Source organism: Dermacentor silvarum, chromosome 2 (assembly GCF_013339745.2).
Source record: "Dermacentor silvarum isolate Dsil-2018 chromosome 2, BIME_Dsil_1.4, whole genome shotgun sequence".
Classification (NCBI taxonomy): Eukaryota; Metazoa; Arthropoda; class Arachnida; order Ixodida; family Ixodidae; genus Dermacentor; species Dermacentor silvarum.
Window position 1 is genome coordinate 250,731,119 of NC_051155.1, and position 12,801 is coordinate 250,743,919.

The 12,801-nt window shown below is 47.9% G+C and overlaps 1 protein-coding gene across 3 annotated transcripts in view; it reads left to right on the top strand.

Moving 5' to 3' along the window:
* Positions 1-12,801, top strand: part of LOC119443130 (arylsulfatase B) — a 101,361-nt gene that overhangs the window by 16,306 nt on the left and 72,254 nt on the right. The window contains exon 1 of one of the 3 annotated variants that reach the window (XM_049662594.1): positions 1,085-1,284. The exons of the other annotated variants lie outside the window; for them this stretch is intronic. The gene's annotated coding sequence lies outside the window, so the exon portion shown is untranslated. Of the gene's footprint in view, positions 1-1,084; positions 1,285-12,801 lie in introns of those variants that run through there. 3 annotated transcript variants of the gene reach the window in all.

A 12,801-nucleotide genomic window follows, 5' to 3' on the forward strand; every position in this document is an offset into this window, starting at 1 on the left:
CTTAAAGAATCATTGGTGTTGCTGTTCACCATTTTGTGTGTACAACACATCTGTCCGTATGGCGTGTGACCTACGGGCGCAGGGCGTTTCTCAAACTGCAGAAAGCAACTTTTTGCTCGGCGTCCGCTCTTTGTGATGTTAAAACAGTACCACAAAGAGAAATAGGCGTGTATTGTAGTACCCCAGAATTACATTTTATTGCGATAGCAATTATATCGACACTTCAACCGGATTTCTGCCGTCGGCGTCGCCGTCGCCGTCGCCGTGAGGTTCCCTATAGATAAAATCTTCGCCGCGCGCCCGTATGCACGAGCGGAAGCGTGCGGGGACGCGCGCTATCACGGAGAGCGAACGCACTCAATCTCCCACGCGCAAGCAAGGAAGCGGGAAGCCAGCGCCGGAGGGAGCGGGGGGGGGGGGGGGGGGGCGCACTTCTACTCTGCCAACAACCGCGCTCGTCGCTCGCTCGCACCGTCGCTTATCTCCACACGGCTCTGACCTTTATGCGCCGTGCATTCGCCGCTCAGTTTCCGTTGAAGCGATAGACCGCACGTACCTTCGCCCGCTGCTGCGGCGTATGCGCTTGCTGCCAGCGTTTTGACAGTCGTTGTCTGCAGTCATTCAGTGTGATCTATTCATGTTTGTTTGTGCGCGCTCACACCACGCTTGTTCAATCAGTTAGTAATAGTCGGGCCACATTTTCCAACGCACGCTACACATGCAATGCTGCCCGGGTCGGCAGTGCAGCGCTACAGGTGTGTCCCTTCGCACGCGCTGCCCACGGGAAGCGCTTCTCATCAACACCACCGTTTCACACGCGCCTTCTCGTGGTCACCGAGTCTCTTTTCATATCGGTCTACTTACGCCGCAGCTCACCTGCTTACTTAATCAGCTCATGTTTACTACAATTCATATTGCTACCAAAACCGCTCACCTTACTTCGTATGACATTGCTGTGTTGCTATCGCATTCATTGCTTCGCCCTTAGGGCGAAACTGTGACATTTTTTTTTCTGCAGACACATGTGCCAACACTCGCAAAATAAAAATGAAACGGCACGAAAGCAGCGGAAACGATGCCGTTTGTCGACGCGCAAACGCGCACCAAATAGCACATTTATATATCCGACCCGTTCTCCGCAAGCTGCCGTGCGCACCTGCCAGCGCCTGCATTCGTCGCGCGCTCTTCAGCAACTGTGTCGCTGCCTCAGAACTCGTTCGCCAATTGTCCATCCCTTTCGAAAGAAAACGCTCGTCGCTTCACCAGGCCTACAAGAGAAAAATGGTGCGTATATCAAAATATTGTGACGTAATAGTGGCGGTGAAGAAACAGACAGTATCTTAACTGTGAGTCACGAATTGAACGCTTTATTGCTCAGACAGAAAAGCGACACAGTCGGTCGTGCATCTACGGAAGAAAGTGCGTCGGCTATTTATATACATAACTCACCGTACATTCTAGCCTAATTGCCGGTGCTCGTGCGCTTTACATAATGTACAATCGTGAGCAAAAAGTAAATGGGCCACAGGCTCGCCGAAAAAAACTGAAATTATTCGTAATTCAGACACACAGAAATTGACGAGTGCACCGGAAAACTGGGAATGCCAAGTTCGGGCTACAGTCTTCAATTCCAAGTCACATTCATAGCCAGAGAACCGCCGCGGTGACTTAGCGGCTATGGTACGTGTTGCGCTGCGATAAGCACGAGGTCGCGGGATCAAATCCCGGCCGCGGTGGCCGCATTTCGATGGGGGCGAAATGTACAAACGCCCGTGTCCCGAGCATTAGGGGCACGTGAAAAATCCCGTGGTGGTCAAAATGAATCCCCACTACGGCGTGTCTCATAATCTGGCATAACCAGAGAAGAAAATCAGCTTTATCATAGAATCTCCTTTCCGTATATTTTTGCTCCAGGAAGTGCACCACTATTCGCGGTGCGCACTCATTTTGATTAGACGAGGTTCATTCGCTATACAATCGGCGACAACATTCGAGAAACTTAAGGCACGTCATGCGCCGAGCGATAACTTTGTAGTAACAGTGGTTATACAGTTATAAACGCTCACCGGAAAAATTATAATGCATGTGTCTCAAAAGGCTGTTTTAGAATAGGGCCCCCAACGATAGGAGGCCCCTAACGATTTGCGTTGTCTCAATGTCGCCACAGAAAATCTCAAAAACGCATACACGCCTCCTTATTGAAAGTAATTAACTCTCAGGTATACTTTTCATCCTGCAAAATATCATGGATTGCATTATTTCATGTTTTATTTTTTCTGGCATTACGTTTTCATTTTCCTTCCGCGTGCAGGAAGGGCGCTGCAATCACGTGACGCTAACGCAAGCCGGGAACTAAAGCACCTTCCCGGCGGGGCAGACCACGAACGCAAAGCGGTTGCTTGTCGGGGCACCCTAAGGTCTATGCCCCTATCCTAAACCTCCCAAGTCAGGTGTGCCCGTGTGACCATAGTTAAGAGAGTATAACCACGACACTTTTTTTTTTTTACCCAGTGGCCGTGGTAAAAAAAATCGGTACGTATTAAGAACATATATAATTTTATAGCGAATAAAGAATTGAGGTGTGTGGTCTTTGTAGCTAATTCCAGCGATGTGCCTGATTGCTTTATTTGGTAGCGTGTGTTTACTGATGTTTCTTTTCGATGTAATGGCCAAAAGCAGATGGAAGTGACTTAAGTATATGAGCGAAACAGCACATGATAAATATTTAGCTTGAGACAGGTAGGAAAATCAGACCGGCACCTCGAAGGAGCAAACCAACTGACCGGGAAAGCTTATGACGGTGTAATTTACACTCCCGTTCATTTTCATGCAAGAATCAAACACAAGCCCAAGTGATCTGTAGCTGTCAGCAAACCCTACGTTATTACCAGCCAATTTTAGTGCCGTCTTTCTTTTTTTTTTTTCGTAAAGTTAATTGGTGTAATGAATATGGCATTTACTCCTTTCTTTCTGTTCTTTTTTATTCAATCGGTTAACCATGTTTCATAGACCATTCATGCAGTGCAGTAAGGATGATGTTGCCCTGATTGAATTAAAAAAGCTCGTTGGAAGAAATGCCATTCAAGAAAAAATTGGTATCATTGGCATGGAGTATGAAGTGTGGTTCGCTGGCAGTCTCGATTATACCATTACTATACAGATACGGATACAAAGAACTTTATTCAAAGCATCCTGAGAAGCGCCGCCCCTTAGAGCGACATCGCGGGCCGCTCTCATGTGGGGCGGTTAGGCCCAACCTAACCGCCGCATCGCAGGCTCTCTGGACGCACCAAAGCTGACGATGGTATTTCGAGCTCTTGATGGCTGAGTTTCACTTCGGTTCAGTGATGTTCTTATCCTCTCGTAACGAGGGACATCGCCAGAGCATGTGTTCTAAATTGCATGTTACCCCGCAGCTAGGACATTATGAGCTAAAAATGTCCGGAAATAAACAGTGCATGAAGACCAGACTGAAATAAGAGCTAGTCTGAAGCATCCTAAGAGTTATGGTCTTGTGAGCTTTTTATGCGGTGGAGGAAAGATTCTTCTCTTCAGATAGAAATGTTTAGTGAATTAATTAAAGGTGAATACAGTGTCCCGGAACTCTAGGACATTGGACTGTGACAAGGCTCCTCTTCCCGCGCGGAGAGCTAGTACGCGCGCCTGGGAGTGGGCAATGTCATTGAGGTTGATGAGTGAGTCCAGATTTAGGCCCAAGTGTGCCAGAAACCAAGTGATCTTATGTGGAGTGATTGCCCTGTTCCTGAGAATACTATGGGCCTCTTTGGCTATGGAGCCTGAGGCGAACGCCCTGACTGCCTATCTAGAATCTGTGTAGATTTGCGTTCTGTTGTCGTCCAAAAGAGCCAAAGCAACAGCAACCTGCTCCGCTTTAGAAGAAGTGGTCCCAGCCACCGAGGCTGCCGAAACAGTATTGCCTCTGTGATCTATTGCCACTATGGCAAAGTGAGTGAGACCAGCGGCCATATTGAGCTGCATCCACAAAGCTGACCGATTGGGGTTCTTCCTTGATCTTCTTGAGGATTGCAATCGCCCTGGCCTTCCCCCATTGTGCTGCGGGTGTACATTACGAAGGATTGGCGCAACGTAAATGCTTTCTCTTTGCTCGTCAGTGATTCGATGCCTTCCTTCTTCAGCAAGTACTGGGTTAAGGCCCACTATTGCCAGAATTCTTCTCCCCGCCGAAGAGCAGGACAGCCGAGTCAGTTGGGCTGATTCCTGCGCCTCGATGATCTCCAATTAATTGTGTACTCCCAGTTGATAGAGGCGTTCTGTACTGGCGGTCATGGGGGTGCCGAGTACCCTTTTAATGCTTTTCCGAATGAGGATGTTCAACTTCTTTTTCTCAGAAGTGTGCCAGTTGTGCATAAGTGCTACATAAATGATGTTACTCATAAGGAAGGCGTGGAAAAGCCTGAACAGATTGTCTTCCTCCAAGCCTCCCCTTCTGTTAGAGACTTTGTTGACGATTCTAATTACATTTTCCGTTTTCGTGGTGATTTTAGCCTACGTGAGGTTGTTGGATCCGCTGTATTCAATAACCATGCCTAGTACACGGATAGAGTCGACTCTGGGAATGAGGTTTCCATCACGTGTAACTAGCTTGAATCAATATCAACGTCTAAGAGCGGCTTCCAACTCTTGGGCTTGGGGCCCTTTTTGATTAGCCTGTAAAGGAGCAGCTCGGATTTACCAGGCGAGCATCTCAGTCCCGTGTTTTCCAGATATGACTCGACCTCATCCAGTGCTGTCTGAAGGTCTGTTTCACCCTCCCCTTCGCTTCCTTTGGTGCACCAGATGGTTATATCGTCTGCATAAAGCTTGTGACTGGCCCCACCAATGGCAGACAGCTTTTCCGAGAGACCCCTCATTGCTACGTTGAAGAGAAGTGGAGATACCACCGCTCCTTGCGGCCTGCCCCTAGGTCCAAGCTCGAACGCCTCTGGCTTGAGATCAGCAATCGTGAGTGTCCCCTGCCTCCCCTTGAGAAACGAGATGATATAGCTATGAAAGGCAGCACCCAGATTGAGCTCCAATATGGCATTCACAATGTGAACGTGGGACACAGTCAAAATCCTTCTCCAGATCTAAACCCAGGATAGCCCTGACATCTCTGGTTTCGTTGTCAATGACTTGGCATTTTATGAGCTTCATCGCATCCTGTGTGGACAAAGCCGGACGAAAGCCAATCATGTTGTATGGAAATAAATTGTCCTTCTCAACGTATTCCGAAATACGGTTATGAATGACGTGCTCCGTCACCTTACCCACGCAAGACGTGAGAGAGATGGGCGGAAGATTTGGAAGGCCCGGGAGCTTTTCTGGTTTCGGAATGAGGACAACCGATGCCGACTTCCAGGTTTCCGGCACCAATCCTCGCTCCCAGACCCGATTAATCTCCTCAGTGAGGTGCCCAATAGAGTCATCGTCCAGGTTCTTTAAAGCTCTATTAGAGATTCCGCCTGGACCTGGGGCAGACTTGCCATTTAGACTGTGCAGTACTGCCCTAACTTCGCTAGTGCCGAACGACTCGTCGACCTTTGGATTTTTCTCGCCCTTGTATGCAGAGTAGTCGATTAGACTGGCGTTCTCGACCGGAAGATATCTGATTGCCAGACGATCAGCAATAGCATCTTCGGTTTCCGATTGCCTCGCCTCAAGCAGAACCTTCTCAATCGCTTGCCTTTCATTAGACTTGGAGTTCATGTCATCGAGGAGGTATTTGAGCAGGTTCCATTTGCCCCCTACTCTCATTTGGTCATCCTGTATTGCCTACATGAAAAAGAAACTCACCATGATCACCCACATGCTAAGATTTCTTGCGGGAAAATCGTGGGGGGCATCTGTATGAGCGATACTTCAACTTTATATTGCACTTTTCCTGGGGTTCACGCGCTACAGCTTACCCGTGCTGGGCAGGACCCGAAGAACAAACGTACACGTCCTCCAGTCGATACAAGCTCAAGCGCTGGGAATATGCCTTGGCCTTCCGAGATGTGCATCTTCAGCAGCGACTGTCGTCATCGCGCATGATCACCCAATCACAACATATATTCGCGTTGATGCCTTAAGAATGCACGTCAGGCATTTCGCCCGGATTCCATCACACCACCTCGTCTCACTTCCTACTTCTAGGCCACAATCTGCGTTCAGCGATATCATTGCTTCGCCTCGTGCAGTGCTTCCATCGAACTTCACGCCTGCAGCAAGACCACCATTACCGTTGTGGTGCCTACATCCCCTCGAAGCACTCTTAACCATTCCTGGAATCCAAAAGAAAACGCACTCATCATATTTTGCCCTACAACAAGCCACACTACTGTTCCTGCATGAGAAACACAGAGGCCGCCTTCACATTTGCACGAATGGTTCAGTTTCTTCTGCAAGCTCAGCAGAAGCAATGGTTGTTCCCGCGAAGTCCGTCGCCATAAAATTTAAGACATCGTATTTTACATCATCGACTGCTGCAGAACTCGCCGCCCTCCGTGCTGCTCTAGAGTTCAGGCATCGTCATTCTTCTCCGACTCCAAAGCCGCTCTCCAGTGCATTATGTCGCCATTTCGTCATGGACCGAATGAACAATTAGTCGCTGACATAAGACTTCTTCATCATCACGCAATAGAGAAAAAACACGACACAGCATATCAGTGGATACCGGGCCATTGTGGTATCTACGTAAACAACCGTGCAGATGAGGCCACCCGATCTGCTCATGATGGTCTCCACTGTGCTGCTATACCCCTATCCAGACCAGACTCAGCTGCTCGCACATGAACTTACACTTGCACTGTGGAACTCGACGGGATTTATCAACGCTTGTCTCCACAACTTGGATCCGAATCTACACCTCCGTCTTCCGTCAGGAATATCTAGAGGTGGGGAGACGCTTCTGTGCCGCTTGTGGCTTGGCGTGGCCTTCACAAATGCCTAGTCATTTCGGATCGGAATGGCCAACAGCCCTACATGCGACAACTGTAGCTGAGAGGAAACAATTTCCCACCTTCTCTGTGAGTGTCCCTGCTTCAGTGCGCCCAGGAAAGAACTTTCAAAAGTGTTAGAAACGCCCTTTGTCAGAGGAAAGGGTCCTGGGACACTGGCCGAGACCATCCTCAGCACAGAAGGCTTGGAAAGCGTTGTTACGCTTCTTGCGAAGAACTGGTCTCAGAGACAGACTTTAAGCAGTGCCGTATTCTCCATTTCGTGTGCTCTTTTTTGCATTTTTCTACATGTCTTTTCTATTATCTTTTATTCCCCTTGCTCCCTTTCCCCAGCACAGGGTAGCCAGCCAGTCTAAGAACTGGCTAACCTCCCTGTCTTTCCGTCTATTCCTCCTTCCTTCCTTCCATCGAGTTACATGCTTCATCGCACTGCTATTTGGCTAGCTCCTAACAATGCTCTTCTATAGTTCTATTCAGTTCTGCAATCTTTTTACGGAGTTTGCCATTGAACCTGTGTCCCTTCCACCTGTCGAGGAGCAACGTTTTGCCTTCCAGAAGATGCACCAGACGACTGTCCATCCTGTCGACTTCGAGGTCGGTGGCCACCCCGACATCTTCTTTGAGCTGCTCTGGCGATTGGTCCAGGGTAGGGGTCGGTTCCTGGGACTGCGTACGTTCTTCCCTGATTTTGCAAAACAGGTCCCAATCTGTGATGCTAAAATTTTTGAGTGTTTTCTTCTCCACGTTAATGCTATTGGTTAAGATGTTGTGATCGCTACCCAGGTTTGTTGACAAGTTAGACCAGGTCGCCGAATCCACTTTCTTAACGAAGGTGACATCCGGTGCAGAATCTGTTACAGGAATAACCGGCTCTAGTTGGGAATGCCGGATTGGTAATTAAAGTTAGGTTGTGATTAGCTGCACTCTGCCATAGGTGCCTTTGCGGGTATTCTGCGAATACCTTTGCGGAATACCTTAGAATACCCGCAAAGGTATTCCTCAGAATACCTTTGCGGGTATTCTGAGGGTTCCCCCATGCTCGATTCAGAGCATTGAAGTCCCCGGCTACAAATAGGGGGGAGTTCCTTGCTTTGCTGACCGCTTTCGCAGCAACCGTTGCAAACCTCTATCTGCGGTCAGCAGGCGTGCTGTATATATTGGGTATGAAAGTACTGTGCTTGTTTGAAACCCCCGGTAGAAAAAGGTAAAGGAAAGACAGAGAGGTTAACCACAGGTTATCTCCGGCTGGATACCCTGTACCGGGGGAGGGGTAAAGGGATGCGATAGGAGAGAGAGAAAAAAATAAGTAAAAATAAAAAATCAAAAGGAAGGAAAAACACACACACACACACACACACACACACACACACACACACACACACACACACACACACGCACACGCACACGCACACGCACACGCACACACACACACACAGAGAGAGAGAGAGAGAGACAAAACAGAACTGTTTTGGTGGGCACTGTCACGCAGTCTGCGAAGGCGTTCTCGTGTTGCATAGTGTCAACGTTCCATCCTACGTAACACAGTGCAGAGTCACAATTTGTCACTGAGTCCGGTGTCTTTCAAGTAACGCAGCAGTGCCTTCAGCCCGGCTCGCGCCGTTATTTGTGTAGGCCAGTTTCCAAGGATGTTCTTTTCTGTTATTGAGCGTTTGTCCAGTTGATCTATCTTCGCTGAGAGTGCTACTCTCTGCGGGTTGAAACGAGGGCACTCACAAAGAAGGTGTGCGATTGTTTCGTTGCACCCACAGAATTCACAAAGTGGGCTATTGGCCATTCCGATAAGAAAGGAGTACGCATTTGAAAATGCTACTCCAAGCCATAGACGGACTAGAAGTGTGCAATCCCGTCGTGGAAAATTGAACGGAATACGTAGCTGTAAATTAGGATCCAGGGCACGAAGGCGTGCACTTGTGAAATCAGAGGAATTCCATTACATCAATGTTAGCTCACGCGCAAGCGCGGAAAGTTTTTTCGCTGCGTCGGCTCTCGAAAGACGAATGGCAACGCAGTTGACATCGTCATGGGCAGATCGGGCCGCTGCGTCCGCTCGATCATTGCCATGTATGCCACAGTGACTAGGCAACCACTGATATATTATATCGTGCCCTTCATCAACTATGCGATGGTGTACTTGTCTGATCTCTGCGACGAGCTGCTCATGTGATCCATGGCGCAGTACTGAGAGTAAACTCTGGAGGGCTGCCTTGTAGTCACAGAAGATTGACCATGCCATCTGATGGGGTGGTTCCTCCTGAATGAAATGAAGAGCCGCACGGAGGGCTACCAGTTCAGGAGCTGTCGTTGACGAGACATGTGACGTCTTTAGCTGTATCTTGACGGATCTTGCTGGAATCATCACTGCGGCAGTTGAACTTATAGGTGTGACTGAGCCATCGACATAAACATGTACGCGGCCACTGTGAATATCATGTAAAAGTCCTAATGTGGCCTGTTTCAGGGCAAATGACGGCATGTGAGCTTTCTTCGTGATTCCTGGGATGGTGAGGCGTATGTCAGGTTTGTGCAGGCACCATAACGGTGAGGATGGTCTTGCTGCAGGCATGTAGTTCGATGGCAACGAGGTACGATTGGCAGCAATTATACGACTCACGCGAAATGACGTGAAAGGGAAGGTACCTCCGAAAATCACCGCCCGAGAATACTTCCCTACATGCGTAGTTAAGTTAAAGCAAGTTAAGACCTAGCAGCAACCAAGTTAATACCTAGCAGTAGCAGCCAGTAAGACTTGAGAATTGACACTTTCGCTGTGCCTAAGCTTCGCACGACGGAGTGCAAACTTGCCCGCTTTTTTTAGCCGGACGTTCGTTCGGTTATTCCTCAACTGGGACTTCCATGGGAGTTTCGCCTGTGACATACTGAGGTGACGCGGGAGATTGTGCTTAATTACCTTTAGTCGCGTTCCTTAGATCTGCCATCTCGGCTTTGAGTTGCTCCATTGCCCTTTTCAGCATTGCATCCTCTTTCTAAAGCTGCGCTACCCTAGCATTACTATGCTCTGGCGGCGAACCCCCCGTTACCTTTTTGGGCTTTCCCTTGAATCGGTCCGCCCATGTGGGACCAGCTCCTTGCTTAGTCGGCGTCTGGATGCTGACGCTCGGCTTGCGCGACCGAGAACTGGAGTGACCTCTGGTCCTGGATGTGCTCCTGGAACGGGATCGCCCTCTCGAGCGAGAGCGTGACCTGGGGCCTTTGCGGCCCCGGGAGGACGACCAGTCCCTTGAACGAGCCCTGGAGGAAGCTGTGTCCGGGCTCATTAAAAAATATGTCCTCACATGCTACCTTGAAGAACACCATATTGATTGTGTCTCTGAGTCGACTAGCTATTGTCAATGAAAACTATTTGCTTCCATTTGGAACATAACAGCTTGAGGCAAGGACGTCGGGCACCATATCTTACCAGATAATAAATCAAGATTTTGTGGTTCAGGAGATCAAAAGTCGTGATAATCAATAAATCTACCTAAATTTAGTTTCTTCCTTTCAATGTTGGGCAGTATAATATAGTTTTCTAAGACTAAAGAAGATGCTGTTTACCTTCCCGTTCGTAATGCAAAAAGAGAACCGAATATCAAAAATTGCTAAGCAAAAAATCAACTGCTCTCTTAAATATTATTATCCGAGTGCTTTCGAAATATTGGAAACAAAGAGATCGAGCAATAATTACCAAATTAATTTCTATCCACACTCTTGAATATAATCAATAGCTCAGCCATTTTCATTCTTTACAAAAAAAATTGCAGATGGAATTGATACATTGAAAATATGGGTCGAGTAAGGGGCTGTAATGTCCGCTACATATCTTGCAGGCTTTATTTGTAAGTCGTTATAGTCAGTACTGGAAGTTGATTTAAGATTCATTAATGCTGCGAAGACTTCCTTAGTGTGGACGTCATATCAAACAGCTGCTTCCCTCATTCTGTCGGAAACAAAACTAAATGTCATATAATAATGTCGTAATTACAAGATTTGACAAATACAAACATCTTGGTGTGATCATACATAAAACACTGAACTGGTACGCTCACATTAAATACATATCAGCAGCAGCATTATACAAATGGTTACTGAGACACCGTTTGAAACACGCTACTAGAAAAACAAAGCTTGTCGCTTACACATCATTGGTGACACCGTTACTAGAATATGCTGATTCCGTTTGGGACCCGCATTCTAAGATAAATATTGCCCTTATTGAAAGTGTACAGCGAAAAGCAATTCGTTTCATTTATAATGCCTACAACCGAAATACATGTGTTAGTGAACTCCGAATTCGATCAGGCCTTCCAACACTCGACTCACGCCTTAAATTGCATCAATTAAACGTAATGTACAACATTGGGAACAATCAGACAAAACTACAATTTGATACATACCTGCAGTTAAACAAACGAGATATAAGCCCCAAAAAACTATTCTAATGCCACAGTCACGAACTTGATTGTACCGCTTTTCGTTTTTCCCACGAACTATCGCGGAGTGGAATTCGGTGCCGCAAGAAGTAACAAATTTATCTAGCGTTGAATCAATTATAGCTGCACTCCTTGACCATGTGGGCTCTATCAGATTTGCTGCATAGACTTTCTTTTTGTCATATCAGCGGCGCACACTCGGTCGTCTTACTAGTGTCAAGCTTATTTTTTTTTCAGCACACTTGTCCACTAATTCACGTAGCTCTTCCCATTTTATCGGTGTAATGTACAGTAGAGCACTGCACGGGCCGCTTTTTGCGGCCCGGGCCCGGCCCGGGCCCGTTTTCACATTGGGCGGCCCGCCCGAGCCCGATCAAAACTTTTATGGCGAGACCCGGGCCCGGCCCGGGCCCAGAATTAATCTACGTTACCCGCCCGGCCCGGCCTGCCACCCCTTTACCTTAAGCCCGAGCCCGGCCCGAGCCCGACTCGAAACCGGCCCGAACCCGGCCCGAGACCGAAAAATACATGTTTTTCAGAGTTGAGAAGCCCGAGAATAACTCGGAGAAAGCCCGAGCCCGGCCCGGGCCCGCGTCAAAAAACCCGAGCCCGGCCCGGGCCCGAGTCAAAAAGCACACGCCGTGCCCGAGCCCGGCCCGAGCCCGTGAAAAAACTCCTCTACCCGGCCCGGCCCGGCCCACGGGCCGGGCCGGGCCCGGGCTTTTGGGTAAGCCCGAGCCCGTGCAGTGCTCTAATGTACAGTATGAATCTTTGCTCTTCGTTACGCGCACGTGTTTTCATATTGTTATTTGAAAATGATCTTGACTGTGTGCTCGAAAACATTTTGCTCTTTGTATTATGCGCTTTTCTTATAGTTTTGCTCTCTTATTCCCAAATGTACGCACCTTTACCTAATGTAACGCTAGTACTTCATTGTTAACCACTCCTGCCCTGGCTGCCAAAAGGCAATATTGTAGAAATCAAAGTAAAATAAAATGCTTGTCTAGGACATCCTGGCAGCGCAAAGCTTCTTAAAGATGAGTTGAACTTATCACAGGAGACGGGCACGCCATCATTTATCAGCGCGCCACCAAATAATAGCAGCCAATCATGCCATGATGCCAATTACGGATACTGGCAGCATTTCTTCACGGTCATTACTAGCAAATCATGATGATTCCATTTCTTGAAAACTTTGTACTGCCTACTGTAAGCAAGCAGAGCATCCAAAGCTATAACCAGATGTCACGCTTCCAGATCAGACGTCTTTCATAAACGAAATATCGTGTTTAAGGAACGGGGTGCAAGCTTATTTCTGCACTGGAGCTCCAGAACGTAATTTAAGTCCATATAGGGTGCACAATAATACTTATTTATTGTAATTAATTTAA